The 20,309-nt window shown below is 36.6% G+C and overlaps 1 protein-coding gene across 1 annotated transcript in view; it reads right to left on the reverse strand.

Annotated features, from left to right (window-relative positions):
• Positions 1 to 17,510, reverse strand: part of cdh9.S (cadherin 9, type 2 (T1-cadherin) S homeolog) — a 92,880-nt gene extending 75,370 nt beyond the window's left edge. The window contains exon 1 of the mRNA XM_018269496.2: positions 17,205 to 17,510. The gene's annotated coding sequence lies outside the window, so the exon portion shown is untranslated. The remainder of the gene's footprint in view (positions 1 to 17,204) is intronic.
• Positions 17,511 to 20,309: the final 2,799 nt, after the last annotated feature.

A 20,309-nucleotide genomic window follows, 5' to 3' on the forward strand; every position in this document is an offset into this window, starting at 1 on the left:
GCCACATTTGTAATTACCCATGGATGTAATTGGCCCTTAATCTTGTTTCTTCTGTTCCATTTTAAAAAGACTAGGTGATAGCATGTCCTTCAGTTTTGAGCACGTTTAGGTATAATACTGATCCCTGGACTCAACACCTCAAAGAAGTGCTCATAGAGAATAGGCAAAAATTTCTTTACAATTCTAGATATTTCAAAGAATTGTTTGCTATATCTGGTGGTAAGTGCCACCTTTTCTGACCATACCTGACTTTTCTCCAGTTCCAGTTTCTTTGAGTAAATCCTCCCTGTCACACCCCTTTGCTCTCTGAAAGGCTTTCTGTATAGTCCTTTGTTTGTATCCTCTTTCCAAAAACCTCCTCTGCATATCCCGTGCCTGCCACCCAAATTCGCTATCTGTCAAGCAGTTTCTGTGGAGTCTCAGGAACTGTCCGACAGGTATGCCCTCTGATTGATAGAGGGCATACCTGTCGCACATATGCGAGATACCTCCCACATATGCTTCAGCTGAGCCATCACACCTATCCTCTGCTCCTTGCTCAGCAGACCTATATCCAGTCCTTAATTTGGACTCTCAGAAGCAAGTAAATGTCATCCCTAATATTGCTATATCAGCAACCCTAGAGTGGCACAGGGTTGCACAGTGCCAGAACATTTGGTTCCACAATCAGTGCAGCCCCCAGTAAGCCTCAGTAATGGAGATTATTGGGTTAATGTTTCAGGATGCCTTACATTTACTAAAAGCAGTAACTCCCTTGAGTATTCTGAAGGCAGAAGTCCTGACGGACAAATAAATCATGGCTAGTTGTTTCAAACATCAAGGCACCCTAACACTGAAGTCAGAAGACGTCAAGGTGCATCTACCCTACAACCCCCTATACTTTTAGAGGATAGTAAAGGAGAAGAAAATATGCTTCTGCTGGAGAATATAGACCATGGAAATGGTGCCCAGATCATTGCAAATATTGTAACCAAATCTACTAGAGCTACCGCTAATAATAATTCAAATGCTTAACTTTTCTCACTGCTTTGTAACTACCTGCCTAACTGTCAATCTGCTGGGTAGGGATGTAGCGAACTGTTCGCCCGCGAACTAGTTTGCGCGAACTTCGACCGTTCGCGTCCGCCGAATGTTCGCGAACGTTTGGGAACGTTCGCAGTTTGAGTTCGCGTTCGATCGTTCGACCATTCGACCATTCGAATTCCTTCAACCGCTAAAAATCGAACGATTTCCATTCGTTCGAACGATTGTAAGCATTCGATCGAATGGCTTCGATCGTTCGATTCGAATGAAAATCCTTCGATCGAACGATTAAAATCTTTCGATCGTTCGAATCGAACGATTTTAGCGGTGTTCGAAGTTCGCGAACTGTTCGCGAACGTTCGCATTTTTTGCCGGTGTTCGCGAACGGCGTTCGCGAACACCAAATCGGCAGTTCGCTACATCCCTACTGCTGGGTCAGGTTATTTTAACTAAAGCTAATGTTGTACTAGATTTTGCCTTTTCAGTTCATATTTTTGCTTTTGTGCCTCCTGACTCTTTAACTTTTGACCCATGTGAAGGTAAACCTGATGCAGTTTGGACTGCATCCGATTCACTTTTTATACAGGTTAACTCTTGTAGTTATTCTCCTATTTCTCTGTCTTACTCTAATGCTACAGTTTTGCATTCTCATGTCTGATATTTGTATACAATGCAACACCACCTTCCAAACAGATGTGAATCTATAGTCTTTGTTATTAAATATTGTTGTGCTGCAGTTGCAAACCAACAAGATTTTTTTTTTGCTAATAAAACAAGTTTTCAGTTCATGAGAGTGCAGCATACAGTATGTTCTTGTGCCACTGCTGCAGTAGAAAAAATTGTACTCTCGTGTCATTGTACTCACATGTACTATATTGCATCATGATCTTGCACAGGTAAGACAATGCATGGCAGTACTAACTTAATTTATTGTTGTTCTCAGTTGATAACTGCTCAAACTGCTCATTAAATAAGAATGTAAGTCCACTATATGTTACCTCATAATTCCACACTGCCAAAATTGTAGAAATAAATTATGCTTACAAGACTTTCAAGTTGTGAATAATAATGATGAATACTATATATTGAATTTGTATATCGTTTCCCATTCATGCTAAAAGTGTAAAGGTACAAGAGGGGATTTGTTACAGGTATTTCCTAGTTATGATTGATCCAAAATTGTTACCTTGTAGGAAGGAAACAGTACAGATTGTATTTGACAGACAAGTTTTCCCCAGACACATTATTCCCCAGTCCATTGTCTCGGACAATGGAAGTCACTTCAAAAAAATCAACTCTGTGAGACATTTGCAAATTACACTGATATTAAGTGGATATATGTGTCGGTGTACCATCCCACTTCCAATAGCATTGTGGAAAGACTCTATACTTACTGCAACTTCTGGCAGCACTTGGTTGGAGTTACTCCCAGCTGCCCTGTTAATTCTCTGCAACAATCCTATCAGGTGTTGTGGTCTTATTCCATTTGAATTAACCACAGGAAAACAAACTTCCTTTACCCATACCATAAATACATAGCCACTTCTCAATAATGACAGTTTTTATAGCTTCATTAGAAATCTTTAGCTAGCACACTAGATGACTCAGGTCAGTATTTCTAGAGCACCAGATATTGTCACTTTCTCTTTCTTTCCAGGTTGGTCACCTGATTTACAAGCAAAACTCCATCAGTAGCTGTTGAGATTATCTACTACTGTATATTCAAATCCTTTACAAATAGAACAGCTATCACTAATCACAGCCATCATTGAAGAAAATTCTACATGGGTACAAAGAGCAGTTTGCCATCCCTATCTGTGATACTTTTACATTTTTGTCTATCCCCATATTGGATTAATGGACTGATTATGAACTCTTAAAAATACACAAGACTACTGCATTAGCTGAAAACCAAAGTGAGTGTTGAGTATTTCTGCATAGGCCTATTCACAGCCTTGATGGCTCTCTGATTGGAGTTTCCCTTATAATGAACTGATGGACTGATACTAAAACTGGTTATGTTTAAGATTTTACAGTATTGAATGAGATATAGTTAAATTGTGGGAAATTGACAAAATGGGTATTTTGTCAATTTCCACGAGGGTCGGGCCCACCGGGTTTTTTCCCGGTATCCCGCCGGGCCAGTCCGACACTGGGCCCCTTTTAATTTAATTTCTCTAGCCAATTACATTAATGTGAGGCATTTTTTACACCTCAGAGGGGAATGATAAATTAATATCAATGACGGGTAAAAGTCTGTATAAAGGGACTAATAAAATAATATAAAATGATAATGCCCACCCCAAGTTCCCTAATATGGCAAGACTGACCTAAGCCAGGTGGATGGAGGATTTAATTTTGACCCTATGAATTTGTCTCGGGGGAAAGAGAGATTCTTGGAATGCTAAAACACAGTGAGCTTCGCCTGGTGCTGGTGATACCCTAAGCCTGTACTCTTGTAAGCGAAAATGGCATTAGCCCTGGATACTTGCCAGTGAGTGATACTCTTCCTCTTTTCTTCAAAATCCAGCCCTGCTGTCAGTCCTACATCTGCAGTTACTTGATGATAGGAAATCCAAGCAGGCTGTCAACTATCACAAGCAGTAGTAACCTCTTTATCAATCAACCCCCATGCAGTCACAGGCATAAACCTCCTTTCTCCCTCTTCTAAATTTACCTGTGAAGTACTCTGGCAAGGTCCTACCACCATAATTAGCCCAACTGAAAACCTTCAGTTGAGTTTCATTCCCACCATACCTTCATAAGTATTTAATTTGAGATAAAAAAAACAGAAATAGTCATACAATATACAAAAGCTCTTTTTTTTTTGTATTAAGTGTACTGTACCATAGTGTACAATATTACTGTCCATTAGCTTTATAATATAAATGTTTCTAACCTTATATGTATGCAAAAACAAAGATTCCTTTATTAAAATATGTTTTAAAATAATTGTGATTAACAGTGATTGTCTATTATTGCCTAGAAAGCCAGCCACCCTCCCGTGGATAAATATTGGTTGAGCATGTTAAAGCAGTGCAAGCTTACTGGTCACTGCCTGCCCTTCCAGATCAAACAGGTTATGGCAAAACATTTCATTGGCCAGGAGATTTGACCTATGAAAATGTAACATTATCTTTCTACAAATTACACTTTACTTCATTTGGTAGACTAGGATGCTTACACAAACTTTTAAAATCCCATTTTATTCAATTCTGGATACAAATATGTTCTTATTAATAATGGAGTGATGCTCAACCTGCCTAACTGCTCTGGAGGCCCTCAGCTGCCCATGCCCATCTCAGAGGATAAAAGCACCCAACCCACCTTGCCAGTCCCGGACTGACAATCTGTGGGTTCTGGCAAATACCAGAGGGGCTGCTGTAAATTTTCATAGACAGTCACCATTTATTGGGCTGGTGGGAGGCTGCTTGGGTCTCTGTGTACTTGAAATGCCAGGGCCTATTGTGAATCCCAGTCTGGGCCTGCACCTTGCCGTGCAAGGTGGGTTGGGTGCAGCTCATTGTCTCTTAAGTGACCTCCCTCCAGCCGCATGTGTCTAGCGCAGAGGAGGACCCAGCATAGATGGGAAATTCAACCAACTATTTTGCCATGCTGCATCCTTAGCAGTCCATCCACTCTGTAGAGATCTCCCTCCAGCCACAAGTGCCCAACTCAGAGGGCCCAGCATAGAGGGAAGGTTAACCAACCACTTCAACATGCTGCTTCCTTAGCAGCCCATCAAATCTGTAGTGACCTCCAAACAGCCGCTGGTGCCTACCTTAGAGGGCCCTGCATAGAGGAATAGGTCAACCAACCAATTTACCATGCTGCTTCCTTATCAGCCCATCCACTATGTAGAAACCCCCCTCCAGCCGCAAGTTTCCAACTCTAAGAAGACTTAGCATAGAGGTAGGGTTAAATTTGAATGGTAACACTACCTTAGACATGCCAAAAAAAATCTGATCCTCTTGTAGCAATCCTCCTGTGCTCCTGTCGACACACCAAGGGGCCGATTCATGAAGCTCGAGTGAAGGATTCGAAGTAAAAAAACTTCGAATTTCGAAGTGTTTTTTGGGCTACTTCGACCATCGAATGGGCTACTTCGACCTTCGACTACGAATCGAAGGATTCGAACTAAAAATCGTTCGACTATTCGACCATTCGATAGTCGAAGTACTGTCTCTTTAAAAAAAACTTCGACCCCCTACTTCGGCAGCTAAAAGCTACCGAAGTCAATGTTAGCCTATGGGGAAGGTCCCCATAGGCTTGCCTAAGTTTTTTTAATCGAAGGATATTCCTTTGATCGTTGTATTAAAATCCTTTGAATCGTTCGATTCGAAGGATTTAATCGTTCGATCGAAGGAATAATCCTTCGATCGTTCGATCGCAGCATTTGCGCTAAATCCTTCGACTTCGATATTCGAAGTCGAAGGATTTTAGTTCCTAGTCGAATATCGAGGGTTAATTAACCCTCGATATTCGACCCTTAATACATCTGCCCCTATATGTTTCGGGCCAGCATGCCCTCTGTCAAAGAGGGTAGGGTTAACCAACTTGACAGAGGGTAGGGTTAACCACCCACTTCACCATTCTGCTTCCTTAGCAGCCCATCGACTCTGTAGTGACCTCCCTCCAGCCAGGAGTGTCTACCTTAGAGGGCCCAGCATAGAGGGGAAGCACAACAAACCACTTTACCATGCTGCTTCCTAAGAAGGATAGAGGATAAGGTTAACTAACAACGTCACCATGCTGCCTCCTTAGCAGCTCTTCCATTCTTTATATCCAGCTACAAGTGCCCAGCTTTGTCTTGCTGCTTAGATATTATGGCCACTGTAGTGACAACTAGCCAGAGAGAAGAACTGATAACTTTGTCATGACTGGGATGGGGGCTATTTATTTTATTAATAATGGAGTGATGATAAATCTGCCCAACTGCTCCATAAGGCCTCAGCTGTACATGCCTAAGGAGGGTAAAACAACCCAACCAACTAGCCCATGCTGCTTCTTTAGCCGCCCATCTCTCTGTAGAGTAGTGATGGTTTCGTCTGGCTCAAATTTGCAGTGAATAAATATGTGAAAAATTGGCTCTGTCAAAAAAGCCGTTCTCGTCAGTATGGCCACCTGCCAACACTATTCAGATGTCCATTGACGCCGGCATCAAAATTTACGCAATCGACTTTTTGGACATACATTTCTACACATTCATTCTCACCCAATCACAGCTTCATCTGATTCTGCTAATCTCTAAACATAAACCAGTGTAGTCTGGCTTATAGCTCCAGGGCTTTTTCGTTTATGAAAGGACATGGCAAATATACCTACTCGCTTGTTTTCCATTAGCCTAATCCATGCTTTATTAACCTAGATTCAATCTACCGGTTTTCATATTGGTGTATACATTTCTGGAATTCTGAATACTTTTTAACTATTTATTGAACTACAATGTAGCACATCTGATGAATTTATAATATTGAGATATATGATACATTTTTACTGCCATTTGGTAATCTACGGAATCAATGGTATTTGGTATGCACATATGTTTTTTAATAGACAGAATGCAGTTAATAAGTCTCACTTCTTTGGAAATTTGTGTCTTTTTTTCACTTTTTTTCCACTGCTGGTTTATATTAATTTTAAGTCTTTTAATATATATTTAGCACCTATCCAATATTAAGTTTCTAATCAGGCTTCAACCAGTAATTGCTCTGCATTTCTATTTGGTAGGTACCGTGACTCCTATGATAGCATGATTCAGGTAGTAATCTCTGACGTCTTAATTTTTTTCTTAATTATTGGCTTGGTGCTTTATGTACACGCAAACCAATAGCAGTTATCAGTAAACATTATTATATTTGATATCACACAGAACAGATGCATGTTGAAAGTGACCCACAAATGACACCTGTAATCTTTCAATTACAGTATCATATAATTAATCACTTTGTTCAATAAACATCTTATATGCCATTTTAATTGAGAATGTTTTCCTTCAGTTTTGAGCAGTTATATATAACTATATATGTTATAGATATACATCTGTTTTGCTGTTTCTCATGTCATGTTTAATTTAATGAATAATTAAAACTGACTTTTTGCTGTCAGTATATAATTAGTAGATACAATTTTACACATATGGTATAAAATCCAAGCTGTTCTACCTGCAAGAAAGCAAACTTTAAAATATACTGGTTCATATATGTAGTAGTGTAAGAAAACAATATTGTCTGTCCTACTAGAGGAACAAAAACAATTGTTTGAATTGCCTGTTCTAGCTGTAGAGATATGGGACTTGTTATCCAGAATGCTTGGGACCTAAGTTTTTTTGTCTTTCCATAATTTGGATCAACAAACCTTAAGTCAACTAAAAAAAAAAGAATACAAACATTAAACAAACCCATCAGGATTGTTTTACCTTCAGTAAGGATTATTTATATCTTAGGATCCAGTACAAGGTACAATTTCATAATTACAAAGGAAAAGGAAATACATTTTGAAAATTACCTTTCTTTAATTTCAAGTTTTCTGCATTATTGATTTCCAAATAAGGGATCCCATACCTGTAATGGTTTACAAAAAATGATGCCCCTAGACTCCAATGGGGGGAAAAACATTTGTCGTGCCGAATTGCTCAACAAATAAAATTGATGCCCCTAGACTTGGGGGCACATTTACTATGGGTTGAATATTGAGGGTTAATTAACCTTCGATATTCGACCCTCAAAGTAAAATCCTTAGACTTCGAATATCGAAGTCGAAGGTTTTACCACAAATACTTCGATTGAACGATCAAAGGAAAAATCGTTCAATCAAACGATTAAATCCTTCAAATCGAATGATTCGAAGGATTTTAATCCATCGATCGAAGGATTTTCCTATGATCAAAAAAAGCTTAGAAACCTTATGGGGAAGGTCCCCATAGGCTAACATTGAAGCTCGGTAGGTTTAAAGTGGCGAAGTAGGTAGTCAAAGTTTTTTTTAAAGAGACCGTACTTTGAATGGTTGAATAGTCGAATGATTTTTAGTTTGAATCATTCGAATCGAAGTCGTAGTCGAAGGTTGTAGTAGCCTATTCTATGGTCGAAGTACCCCAAAAAACCCGTTGAAATTCAAAGTTTTTTTTACTTCGAATACTTCACTCGAATTTAGTAAATGTAAGTAAATTTCACTTCATTTAGTAAATGTGCCCCTCGATGTTATTTTTATTACCTAGACCTCATTGTAAAAGCAAAACTCAGAGAGAAGGCTATTTAGAATAAATGAGGTTGTTTATTAGTCCAACAAGACAATACAAAAGTTTTGCTTGGAGAAGCTGTCGCAGTAACACCTAAGTGAAACACAAGGGCTTACCAAAGACACACCTCTTGGTCCAAGCTTTATATACCTTTCTGAAAGTATTTACCGTAAACCAACAAGGGGTACACTGATATACCATACATGGTCAAAACCCCCCTTCTACATTGGAAGGTATGTAAACTTACTGGCGTACACCTTGCAAAATGTATTGCACCATACAATGGTTTCCTGATCCCAGCATTCACAAACCACGAAACATGTCGTGGCAATAAAGCACAATTAGCAGCAAGCACTGCATTCTTGGCTGTTTCTCTCAGTAACTCCAATTTCAATTCACAAACCTTGTCAGCTATGTCTGCTAATCTGTGACAGGATGGCAACAGTAGTTCTGAAGCAAAACTTTCTGTACTTGTAGCATAACTTTTATGTTAACCCCTTGACTTCTGTCTGCAGGATCTTGACCTTTGATCAGCATGGCATTATATGATTACCTGTGACCATCATCTGCCTCCCTTTTCCCCTATCTGTCTTAGGCCTGGCCTGTCTCAGCATCAGGATTGAGGGGTTTTAAGATACATATTTTATTTATATTATTATTAATTCCTGTTTGTCAGCCATTACCCGTCGTAAATAGGGTGCTTTCAATATCTTTTTTATTGTCAGACTTCAATGCATTATGGTGAATTTTTGCTTCTTTGTGAATTTTCAGCAAAGCAAAATGGGTCAGATTCACTATCTCACTAGATCACACCCTAGTTCTATTGAAATTGAAAGTGTGCCTGTCAAGTATCCTATAGACTGTTTGATTTAGACAAAGATAGTATTAAATTACACAGTTAATAGTTAATATTTGAAAAATACTTTTTAGGTAATTTAAGAACTAGCCCAGAAGTTCATTCATAACACATCTATTAACCCTGTAGATAAACACCTGAACATTGTTCTATGGGTTTAGTATAAAGTGCAAGTGTTTGATCAGTATCTCCACTATGACATAGTATTAATTGGTGTCTCTGCAACAATTATCTCATTTGGCATTTGACATGTCTTGCATGTCTTGATTATATAATTATTCAAATATTATTAAGACGTGGGACCATAAATATGGAGAAATGGCTATGTCTGAGAAATGGCAACAACTTTGCTGAACCAAAGAGTATAAAGTATAACTCCCCCTTTAATAGAGGAAATCTTCATAATACTCTGAGGAAGAAAACAATTTATAATCAGTGCGCATGAATGATATGTAGTTACACTGTCTAGTTCTAAAATCAAGTAAAGTACTAAAGGAAAGAGCAAACAGTTGATCAGGCAGGCAGCCATTTAACCAATAGGAGGTTGAATTCCAAGCTTTACCAAGGGGGTTGAGATGTAAACAGAAAAAGGAAGCTAAATCAATTCTAAAACTAATATTTGAAAATCCCATACCTCTAAAATCAGTAAACCCAAATACAGCCACATAATATAATTATCTCAATTAGCAAAGCTCCATTATGAGCTAAAAATTTGTGTAAAAATTTTTTATTTGTAATCAGCTCAGATTTATGCTAACTTAGTTATAATCATTTGCAAACTGCTGTTTGAGAAAAATCAAATCAGTAACAGGGTATTGTTTGTTTATAATAGGACACTTTGGGAAATGGCATTGAATTTTCTGGGTAAGAGGTTTTTGGACAATAGACCCCATGCTTGTATTATGTTTATTTATGCACTCATAGATACAGTATGTTACGGTGTATGCATACTTAAATATTATTAGAAAACAATTGTCTTTGAAGTGAATACCAAATTTACTGTTGCATACATTTTGATCATATAAACATTAGTAGACCATACAACCAAAATGAAAAAAAAAAACGTAATTCATTACTGTATAGTGTTCATTGCATTTTTTATTAAGCTTAAAAATCCAAATACGTATTTATTCAAAAACATTCAAACCATATAATGAAGTCCTATAGAAAAGCTATGTTTTTTAAGAATTCTATTTTGCTTCTTAAAGTTCAAAATAAACAGTACACTATTATGACTACATTGTAAATGTATTTTTAGATTTAGACTTGCCATTTCGTTTTTGGCTAATTCTATCCTTCTATATATCTATATTTCTTTTATTTTATTTTGTAAAATAAAAACCACTAATGACAGCCTGACTTTAATAAATTTAAAGCAATATTTCCAGCTTACTTAGATTTCAAATAGATATATACAGTATATATATTGGACAGGTTCTTTGTAAATGACAAGAAAAATGCATTATTTATTAAGGAGCCAAGGACATTACTTAACCTAAAGTTTTTTTTAACTCATACTATTGATTTTCAATCTTAAACGCTGGTGGGGTGTGGCGGGAAATGCCGTTTTTAATGTCATGAATACCGAGAAGAATTTGGAAGTACTCAGAACAAAATTGATATGTCTGCAGTTACCTAATGATAAAAATGCATTATCTTATCTCCTTGCAATTGCTCACAAGAATTACACAGACAGTTCTTATAATCATTACATTTGTCATTTTATAGACATAAAGTGCAGTACTTTGTAATCTTTGAACGCATTTTTCAAGGCTTTCACAAATGTTATAGGTATGTATGTGAATGTTATTTTTCAAAAATAGGCGTTCACATATGTTACAGGTATGTATGTGAACTGTATTTTGAAAATAGTGATTACGTTTTTGAAGAGAATTTCAAAAATATCTTTGGCAAAGAAAAAACAGAAATGTTTAAAAAAAGTTAAGTTTAATTATTCACAAAATACCCCCAAATATAATAAAATATTACAAATGTATTTGTACCATTACCCATTAGTAAATAACACAATGTAACTTAATTACATACATAATAATGTAATACATTAAATGTCTTTAATCCATAGCAAAGTAAAACATGTAATTTATGCAGCATTAAAGGGGACATATTGTAAGGTGCTTATTTTTCAGAAGACACACCTCATGCAGAATGCAGCACCAATTGACACAAGGCAGGCTTGTCCTTACTACCAGGATGGAATAAACTCCATCCTGTTCTCACTGGTGCCCCCTATCTTGCATTTCTGATTGCCACCCAAGGTAGGGGCAGAACTGGGTGTGCTTGTAGGCCTACACCCAAGAATCCCATTATTACTATAGCTCTTTGAATTCTGTTTTGCAGCTCAAAGACCTGCAGCAATACACTAAATCAGATCTCTCTAAACCAATACATTAAACCAGATCTCTCTCACACACACACTCCATCTGACCTTACTATATAACACACCATTACACAGCCACTGTACGCCATTGTATAAATAAATAGCCATTGGATACAATTGTTCTCTATAAGCACATCTGCACTTTGTCATGTTCTTTATCATGTTCTTACTACTATCATATCACAATGATACACTCATCATGTCTGACGTTTAGCCTTATTTACTTAACATATTACATCTGCTGAGTGTGCACTGTCTTGTCCTGTCCCTGCACTATGCTGACCTGTCTTGCAGGAGTTGCATATTTTTGCACTTGCACTTTTTGTTGGTTGTCCGGTACATCTATGTTGTATGTAGCACCATGGTCCTAGAGGAACGTTGTTTCATTACACTGTGTACTGTACAAACGTACAGTATATGGATGAAATGACAATAAACTCACTCTTTACTTGACTCTTGACTCTTAAACTGTGGGGCAGTGCATGAACTGCAGAAAACAACACTGATTTCACCTATTTTCTGCACTGTTTACCTTGTCCGGGAATTTAATAAATGACCTTTCTCATCTAGAGCTCTCACCTTCATTTTTACTGTTTTGCTGGCATAGTCATGTTGCTGACTATTTTATGATAATAGGGGTCACTTACAAATGCTGTGGTAACAGTGTTTGCTCTGAAATGAAATGTTAAATCTAAATTATAAACATCTTACATGCAACAAATACACTGTACAGTAAGCTACAACTTAAGAAGGATGAGGAAATTCTTCTGTACAGTTTTAATTATCGTGTGGTTAAAGGGTGGTTCACCTTTTAATGTGTTATAGAATGGTCAGTTCTTCTGACTTTTTGCAGCTTTCAAAAAGGGGGTCGCTGACCCCATCTAAAAAACGAATGGTCTAAAAGGTTACAAATGTATTTTTATGTCTCATCTTTCTATTCAGGCCCTCTCTTTTTCATATTCCAGTTTCTTATTCAAATAATTTCATGGTTGCTAGGGTAATTTGGACTACATCAAACCCCTTTAAAATTCCTATACACTTGCTCATTCTGTTACAACCTAAACAAATTTAGAGTTAACAAAAGAGAACAGGAATAACTTACGAATGCAAGTGCAAGGGTGCCCAAGCTAAAATGGACCGTGTGCATATTATGCTCCTTGCAATTATGCATAGTTTTGCTGAGCGTCCATTTATACCAGCTACTAATGAAGAATCATGCACAAGTGTAACTATTAACACAAAGGTACTCTGGGGCTACCATCAACCTGAATGTGGTGTAATTCCATTGTTCCAGTGTTTTTTATTAATAAATGCAACAGGCCTGTGCCCAAAGACTCGCATGCTAATGCCTTTTTTATGTTTAATATAATAATGCTAGGGAGAAGTATTGGGTAACAAAACATGGTGATTTGCATCTGGAATTGTATTTTGTAATTGTGGTATTATGTGATCCACAATATGTCATTAACTGCATTATTTGTGGATATATCTCTATTAACTCTTTATAGTTACACTTGGGGGCAGATTTACTAAGCTCGATTGAATAGTTCGAATGCAAAAAATATTCGAATTTCGAAGTATTTTTTTGGGTACTTCGACCATCGAATTGGTCAAATTAGATCGAATTCGATCAAATCAAATGATTCGAACGAATCAAAGTAATAATTGTTCGACTATTCGACCATTCGATAATCTAAGTACCGTCTCTTTAAAAAAAACTGCGACTTCACCACATTAAAGCTACTGAAGTGCAATATTAGCCTATGGGAACCTTCCAAAGCACTTTTCTACATTTTTTTTTTGATCGAATAAAAATCATTTGATCGATCGCTTAAATAGTTCGAATTGTTTGATTCGAAGGATTTTATCATTTGATCGAACGATTTTTATTCGAACCTTTTGCGCTAAAATCCTTTGAATTCCATTTACTAAGCTTGAGTGAATAGTTTGAATGCAAAAATCCTTCGAATTTCGAATTACTTTTTTTGGGTACTTTGACCATCGAATTGGTCAAATTCAATCGAATCGAACGTTTCGAACAATTTGAAGTAAAAATCGTTCGACTATTTGACCATTTGATAATCTAATTACTGTCTCTTTAAATAAAACTTTGACTTTGCCACATTAAAGCTACAGAAGTGCAATATTAGCCTATGGGGACCTTCCAGAGCACTTTTCTAAGTTTTTTTTGATTGAATAAAAATCATTTGATCGATCGCTTACAAACGTTACTTCGAGGGTCGAATTCGAGGGTTTTTTAACCCTCGAAATTCGACCCTTGATAAGTCTGCCACTTGGTGTCATTTATAGGGGTTATAAACATTCCATAGCAATGTTGCTCTATGCAGCTGTTATTGGACTACTACTCCCTGTACTTTGTATTACAAGGAGAATCTGGCATTCGTTGTTTAAACATGACTCTTCTTGACCTAATACAATTGTTGCTGAAAGATTTAAGCACCAGGTTTCAAAATATTAACACCTAAGCTGTACTGAAGTTTTATAAGAGCATGATATTGTCAGACAAAAATTGCACGGTCATCCCGGTAAGAGGACTGATTTTCCCTATTTGGGATGATTCTCAATGAATCATCAATAAGTCACTCATATACAGTAACCTATCAAAGTAATGTTATTTATTTAATATTAAAGGGCACACATTTCTTTTATAGCAGTGTTGCACCACCCACTGCTGCCAGGCTAGGTCTCCTGGTATTCTCCATCATATTATTAAAGCATGATGGGAACTGTAGTCCAGAAACCACAGAGATGGATTCATAAAGCAACACTCATGTGTATTTCTAAATCTGAACACCTTAATATCCCTTCACCACATCAGCCTTTCTGAATTTTGATTAAATATGTTCGATGGGTGACTAATTCTCACTGGTAAATTCTCTTGCATTAGTAAATAAGGTCTGGCGCATTTGGGAGAGAAGTGTTAAACTGCCATTTATTCTTTCACAACAACCACATGGTGCAGTAAAGAATTTCATTTAAATATGGTACAGGTATGGGATCCATTATGCTGAAACCCAATATCAATAACGATCTGAATTATGGAAAACTGTATCTCATAGACTCAATTTTACCCAAATAATACAATTTAGTAAAAATGATTTCCTTTTTGTCTGTACAGGTATGGGACCTGTTATCCAGAATGCTCGGGACCTGGGGTTTTCCGGATAATGGATCTTTCCGTAATTTGGGTCTTCATGCCTTAAGTCTATTAGAAATTAATTTAAACATTAAATAAACCCAATAGGCTGGTTTAGCTTCCAATAAGGATTAATTATATCTTAGTTGGGACCAAATACAAGCTACTGTTTTATTATTAGAGAGAAAAAGGAAATCATTTTAAAAAAAATTGGATTATTTGGATAAAATAGAGTCTATGGGAGACAGCCATTCCTTAATTCGGAGCTTTTCTGGAAATCAGGTTTCCGGATAAGGGATCCTGTACTTGTAATAATAAAACAGTACTTTTTTTTTGGTCCAAACTAAGATATACTAATTGGTCCAAACTAAGATATAATTAATGCTTAAAATTATGAGTATATGAGAATATGAGTATATTTCATATTTACATAGTTTTCTAGTAGACTTAAGGTATGACAATCCAAATTACGGAAAAATCCATTATCCAGAATATAGCAGGTCCCAAGCATTCTGGATAACAGGTATCATACCTGTATCTATTGTTTCTATGTATATGATATGTATATGATAAATACTATCATGCATAGAATTAGGCACACATGTATCTGTACTGTGAGGTGTGAAATGGTAAAAGGGGAGGCACAGCGGTGAATCTTGTCATGCAAAACTGGGGTCTTAGACTCTCATTAGAGGGATCCTTCATCTGAGTGCTCATTTCCCCCACAATCTAAAATCAAAATATTTTAGTGTGTCTGCAGTAGATACATTATCTCTGGTGGGTGTTATGTAAAGAATGAATATGATAGATAAGTAGATTGATAGGCAGGCAGATGGATGCACACCATGTATAAAAACAGACTCTGATAGCTAAAAATCCACAAAAATCGTGTCCATATCTACTGCAAAAGAATAAGAACTCTGTTCTTCCAGTGGTTTATACTTAATCCTAAATGTTTATCTTATTTGTACAGTTCAGGGTGAAACCTTACCCTCCAATGAAAGAGTCGCAGAAGATGTATAAATTGGACATTGAAGCCATGGTAATGATAAGTGGCCAGTGAAGCATTGTAAAATTGGGGCTAAAATAAAGGGTTAAACATTTTTTCCCAATCTTTTAAATCTGTCCTTGTCTCAATGGAACTTACAGTCAAATATTTCTTCCACACTGTAGCTAAAAGCATCAAACCTGTACCTCTTGTGCCAAAATTAGCCAAATACAAAATAGATACCACAGATTTTTTTTGAAGAGACTTATTGAATTTTATATTTGGGGGGGGGGGTTGCATGTAAATTTATAAATGTAGTAGTCTGTTAATTGTATTTTTGCCGTTAGATTGCAGTGACCAAAATATCCGAGACAAACAGGTATTATGTCAGAAGAGCTGAACTTTTAAACTTTAATAGACAAACTATAATGGGAAATATACCATCAAAGTTTATATTTCTCTATTTCTACCCGGTGACAGCATTCTAAAATACTATCCAATCTAACTAACTTAGCAGCACTGCATTATAATGAATCCTAAAAACACTTAATTCAGAACAATTATGATAATCATTTACAATGTTTGTGTAAGATACAGATAGGACAGATAAGCAATGCTTCATTTAAGCCCAGTGACTTATTGTTTAAGATAAGTCTATAAAATAGCACACTGCCGGGCAACAGTCTTTTCCAATCTCAGAAAATATTGATTTCTTTAGAGCTGGTATACATCATTTGCTGTTTGGGACTTTCACAGTAAAAAGAAATATGCAATTACACCAATTCAGTTTTATATTGCTAGAAAAGGAAGGCACTTTATCAAGTAATTGCATTTTGCTGAATCCTTTGATTTCTTAATGTCAGTTACACATCGTGCTGCCATCTCACATGTTCTCTGTTGAACTTCCCTTCTACAGCTAAACAAAGGTTAGACTGATCTCCAATGGCAACTATAGGTTGTGTTGACTGGTGTGGGAGGAAATGCCTGACACCTATTTAACTCTACTAGGGTGCAGGAATGCTGTTAAACATTATTTTCCTGTACAGATAAGTCTGTCTAAACAACACACTTTCTACATTTTCTTTGGAGTTCTGTAAAGAATAAATTATTGATGTTCATATTTCCTGAATGCTTATACATAATCCATGTGAAACATATGTTCAGTAACATTCTAGAAATCCCAAGAATGTAACTGTTAAACTGTGGAGTAATAATAAAATACATAAACTATATCCCTAAAGCGAACAACATTAGACAAACATTGAAACTATAATCTCGGCAGAAACTGTATGCGATCCTTTATTGACATCCATAAAGAGATGTGATTTTGAAAAACACAAATTAACTAATATTTTACAAAAAGAATATTAACTTATATAGTTGCATCTCTCAGTAATTCATATTCTTTTGGGGGATGAAAAAAATGAGTTGCTTTTTGGAATTAAATGAAACTATGGAAATAAAGTATTTACTGAAATATGCTAAATGTATCCTACATGTAGTACATTTCCTTCCAATACCAAACAGGATAAACATATTACTTACCTTGGGTGTTTTCTAGATGTACATCTGTCTTCACAACCAGACTGTTCTGTTGCTACTGCATTATGCACATAGCTATAGTATGGTAACTCATCTGCTGATTCTGCTCTTATCTAAAGATCCCTTTCCAGTATTATTTTAATTCAGACAAGCAGGGGATTGAAGTCAGTGAGACTATCTGATTGGTTTCCTTTCAAAGCGTCTGATTAATAAGCAAGTCTCAGACACAAGGAGATGGTTGCTGTTGATAGAAAAGCAGTATTCAGCACAGTGGGCGACAGAAAAGGGGGGTGGAGAAATCGTAAGAGCAAAATCTTAGCTATACAAAGACTGGTTTGCAAATGAAAAGAGAAGGATGCAAAAAAAAGGAGGGCTTTCTTAAATACTATCTTGTGATCGACTGAATCACTCCCCTGTTAATCAAACCTGTCTAATCTATTTCTTTTAACAATATACAGTAGCAGGTGAGAATATTCATGTAATCTCTATGTCATCTCAATAATTACACCCTAGTCTGTCCAGATATTAAATGCAAACTTTTTTCTTTTACCTGTAAGCTGTATTTTTACTTAAAAAGGCAGAATTGACTTGTTTTTTCCAATTGCAAACCAGCTTGATGCTAAATCCCCAGTTCACTGCAGTTTGTGCTATTTTTAGTTGTGCTAGCAGCGATTAAAGTGCTCCATCCATTTAAGCATCTAGGGAAAATAGAAGGCACACAAATGAAAGGTTAAAGATGTTAATTAAGTGTCAATCAGATAACTGATGTTTCAAAGTAGCATTTAGTGAACATGCAGAGATTATCAGAGCCATAGCTAAATAAAACATATCTCAAGTATTTCTGCCGTGGAAAGCAAAGTTTGAAAAGAAATGTAGCACCAAGAATAATAATGCTGGCAGCAATATCAAAATATTCAGGAATAAACAGAATATGTCCCAGATTTTAACCAGGCTGGAGTGATGGTTCACTGAGGGTAGTCAAATATCTCAAGGTCATTGCTTTATTAGGGGAACCTAAAGTCCACAAAACACTGCCCATTAATGGTTGCTAAGTTTTATTAAAATACTTTGATCTCTGTAACTGCAGTCACACAAGCAGTTAAAATTCATGAATGCTGCAGTGAACTGCCAATATCTTTAGCTGGCCCTTTTCCAGTGTTGAAAATAAGCCAAAAAGAGACATACTGCAGTACAGGATTTGAGGTGCAGTGTGTCATACTGAGGCTTGCCAGGATCTCATCTACCATCCATGCTGTTTAGTTGTCTTGAACCTCCTTTAGTACAGTTTGCTCCTCACAAGAGTAAGCTTCCAGATAGACCTATGTACATTATAAAACACTGTATTAGGGCCAAGTGACAAAACCACAAGATTTCTCATGAGGTACTAGACCAAACTATGCAAACAAGCTTTCTAATGCACACTATGGAATTCTTTATGTCTTTGAACAAAATTTCCGTCAGTACCAAATTTAATATTTGCCTTTTGAGGTTTAATAGATCTAGAAACAGAGTTCGCATGTACAGACGAAGGGTCAATTATCCCATAAGGTGTCTGGTGATGAGGGAAAGGTTTATTGATGCATTTGCAAACAAGATAGTGCAAGGAAAGCTGCAAATTGAAAATACGGACAAGTTAGAGTAGCTCACTAACAACTATCATTACTGAAAACATAACATAGGTTATATAGAGATAAGCATATTAAATGAGTGTTACAGAGAAAACTTTTGGGTAATATTCTTGGAGTGGGGTCTAAAGCTAGAGATCATGTATGGGAAGATATGGTTGTTTGTTTTCCATGGTTCCCAGATTAAGATTTTTTTGAGATTTTTTTCCGGATCTTTTGTTATCATCATCATCATCAATCATTGAAATTCAGCTGTTGGTGTAGTTTCTGCACACCCAGTACAGGCATGGGATCTGTTATCCAGAAAGCTCCAAATTACGGAATGGCCATCTCCCATTTAAATGTGATTTTAAATGGGTGGTTTAAATTATTTCCTTTTTCTCTGTAATTATGAAAAAAGACCTTGTACTTGATCCAAACTAAGATATAATTAATCCTAATTGGAAACAGTACCCGCCTATTGGGTTAACGTTTACATGATTTTCTAGTAGACGTAAGGTATAAAGATCAAAATTACAGAAAGATCCATTAACGGTAAACCCCCAGGTCCTAAGGATTCTTAATAACAGATTCCATACCTGTACCAGTTTTTTTCTAAAGTTTTGCTATAAGGGTAATTGCTGTGATAAAATGTGAGATATAAATTCCTTGGAATCCTTTGGAATTATTGTGGTATAAATCTGGATTAGTGCTACCTGTGATAACAAGGGGATATCTTGCTGATTTACAAATCGTTTCAGATTGAAAAAGTTTTTCCAAATGGGCATTGCCACCACATATGATGCCACAATTTCCACGCTGTCTCTAGCATTGGGTTGGGTTGCTTGAAGTGATTGATGCTATCCTCATGGGGGTTAGGTACCAGCTGCAGATTAGTTTTGTGTGGATTTCTATGTGGTTGGTGCAGCATGTTGCCCCTTTTGTCCAGGCTTTCTCTCCGCTGAGCAGGGAATAATTGTTTTTGGAGCTCCCATGCTTTTCTACAAAGAAATTCAATCAATGCAACTGTGTCGAATGTTTTATAATCTGGCATAGCTGTTTGGAGAAAATGTAATATCTGTTAATGAGTGTATTTTTGGGTCCATTTCTTAAGATATGCAGTATAAATTTGTGTGAGTGTTATAAGTGGTAATAATGGTGAAGGAAAGGATCCAAAGTGCTTTGCAAAGTGCAAAGTGCTTTCCCATATTTTTAGTGACAATTTTGTAGTAGGAAATATGTTTTTCACTGATTTGATTTGTTGAGGGAGATTTTTGTCCTGTACCATGTCTAACTCCATGTCTACCCCTATTTTATATCCCACAAGGCATACATTCTTACAGCTGTTTCTAGTATTGAAGCAATAGCAGTAGCATTCAATATAAGGAACCCCAACGCATCTAGTGACCTGGGATTTTGCATGATGGTGAAGGGCATTATTTTGGACTTATTCTGCCATATAAACTTGATAATGCTTCTCTGTATGGTAACAAAGAATTAAGAG

The sequence above is a fragment of the Xenopus laevis genome, chromosome 6S, assembly GCF_017654675.1.
Source record: "Xenopus laevis strain J_2021 chromosome 6S, Xenopus_laevis_v10.1, whole genome shotgun sequence".
Lineage (NCBI taxonomy): Eukaryota > Metazoa > Chordata > Amphibia > Anura > Pipidae > Xenopus > Xenopus laevis.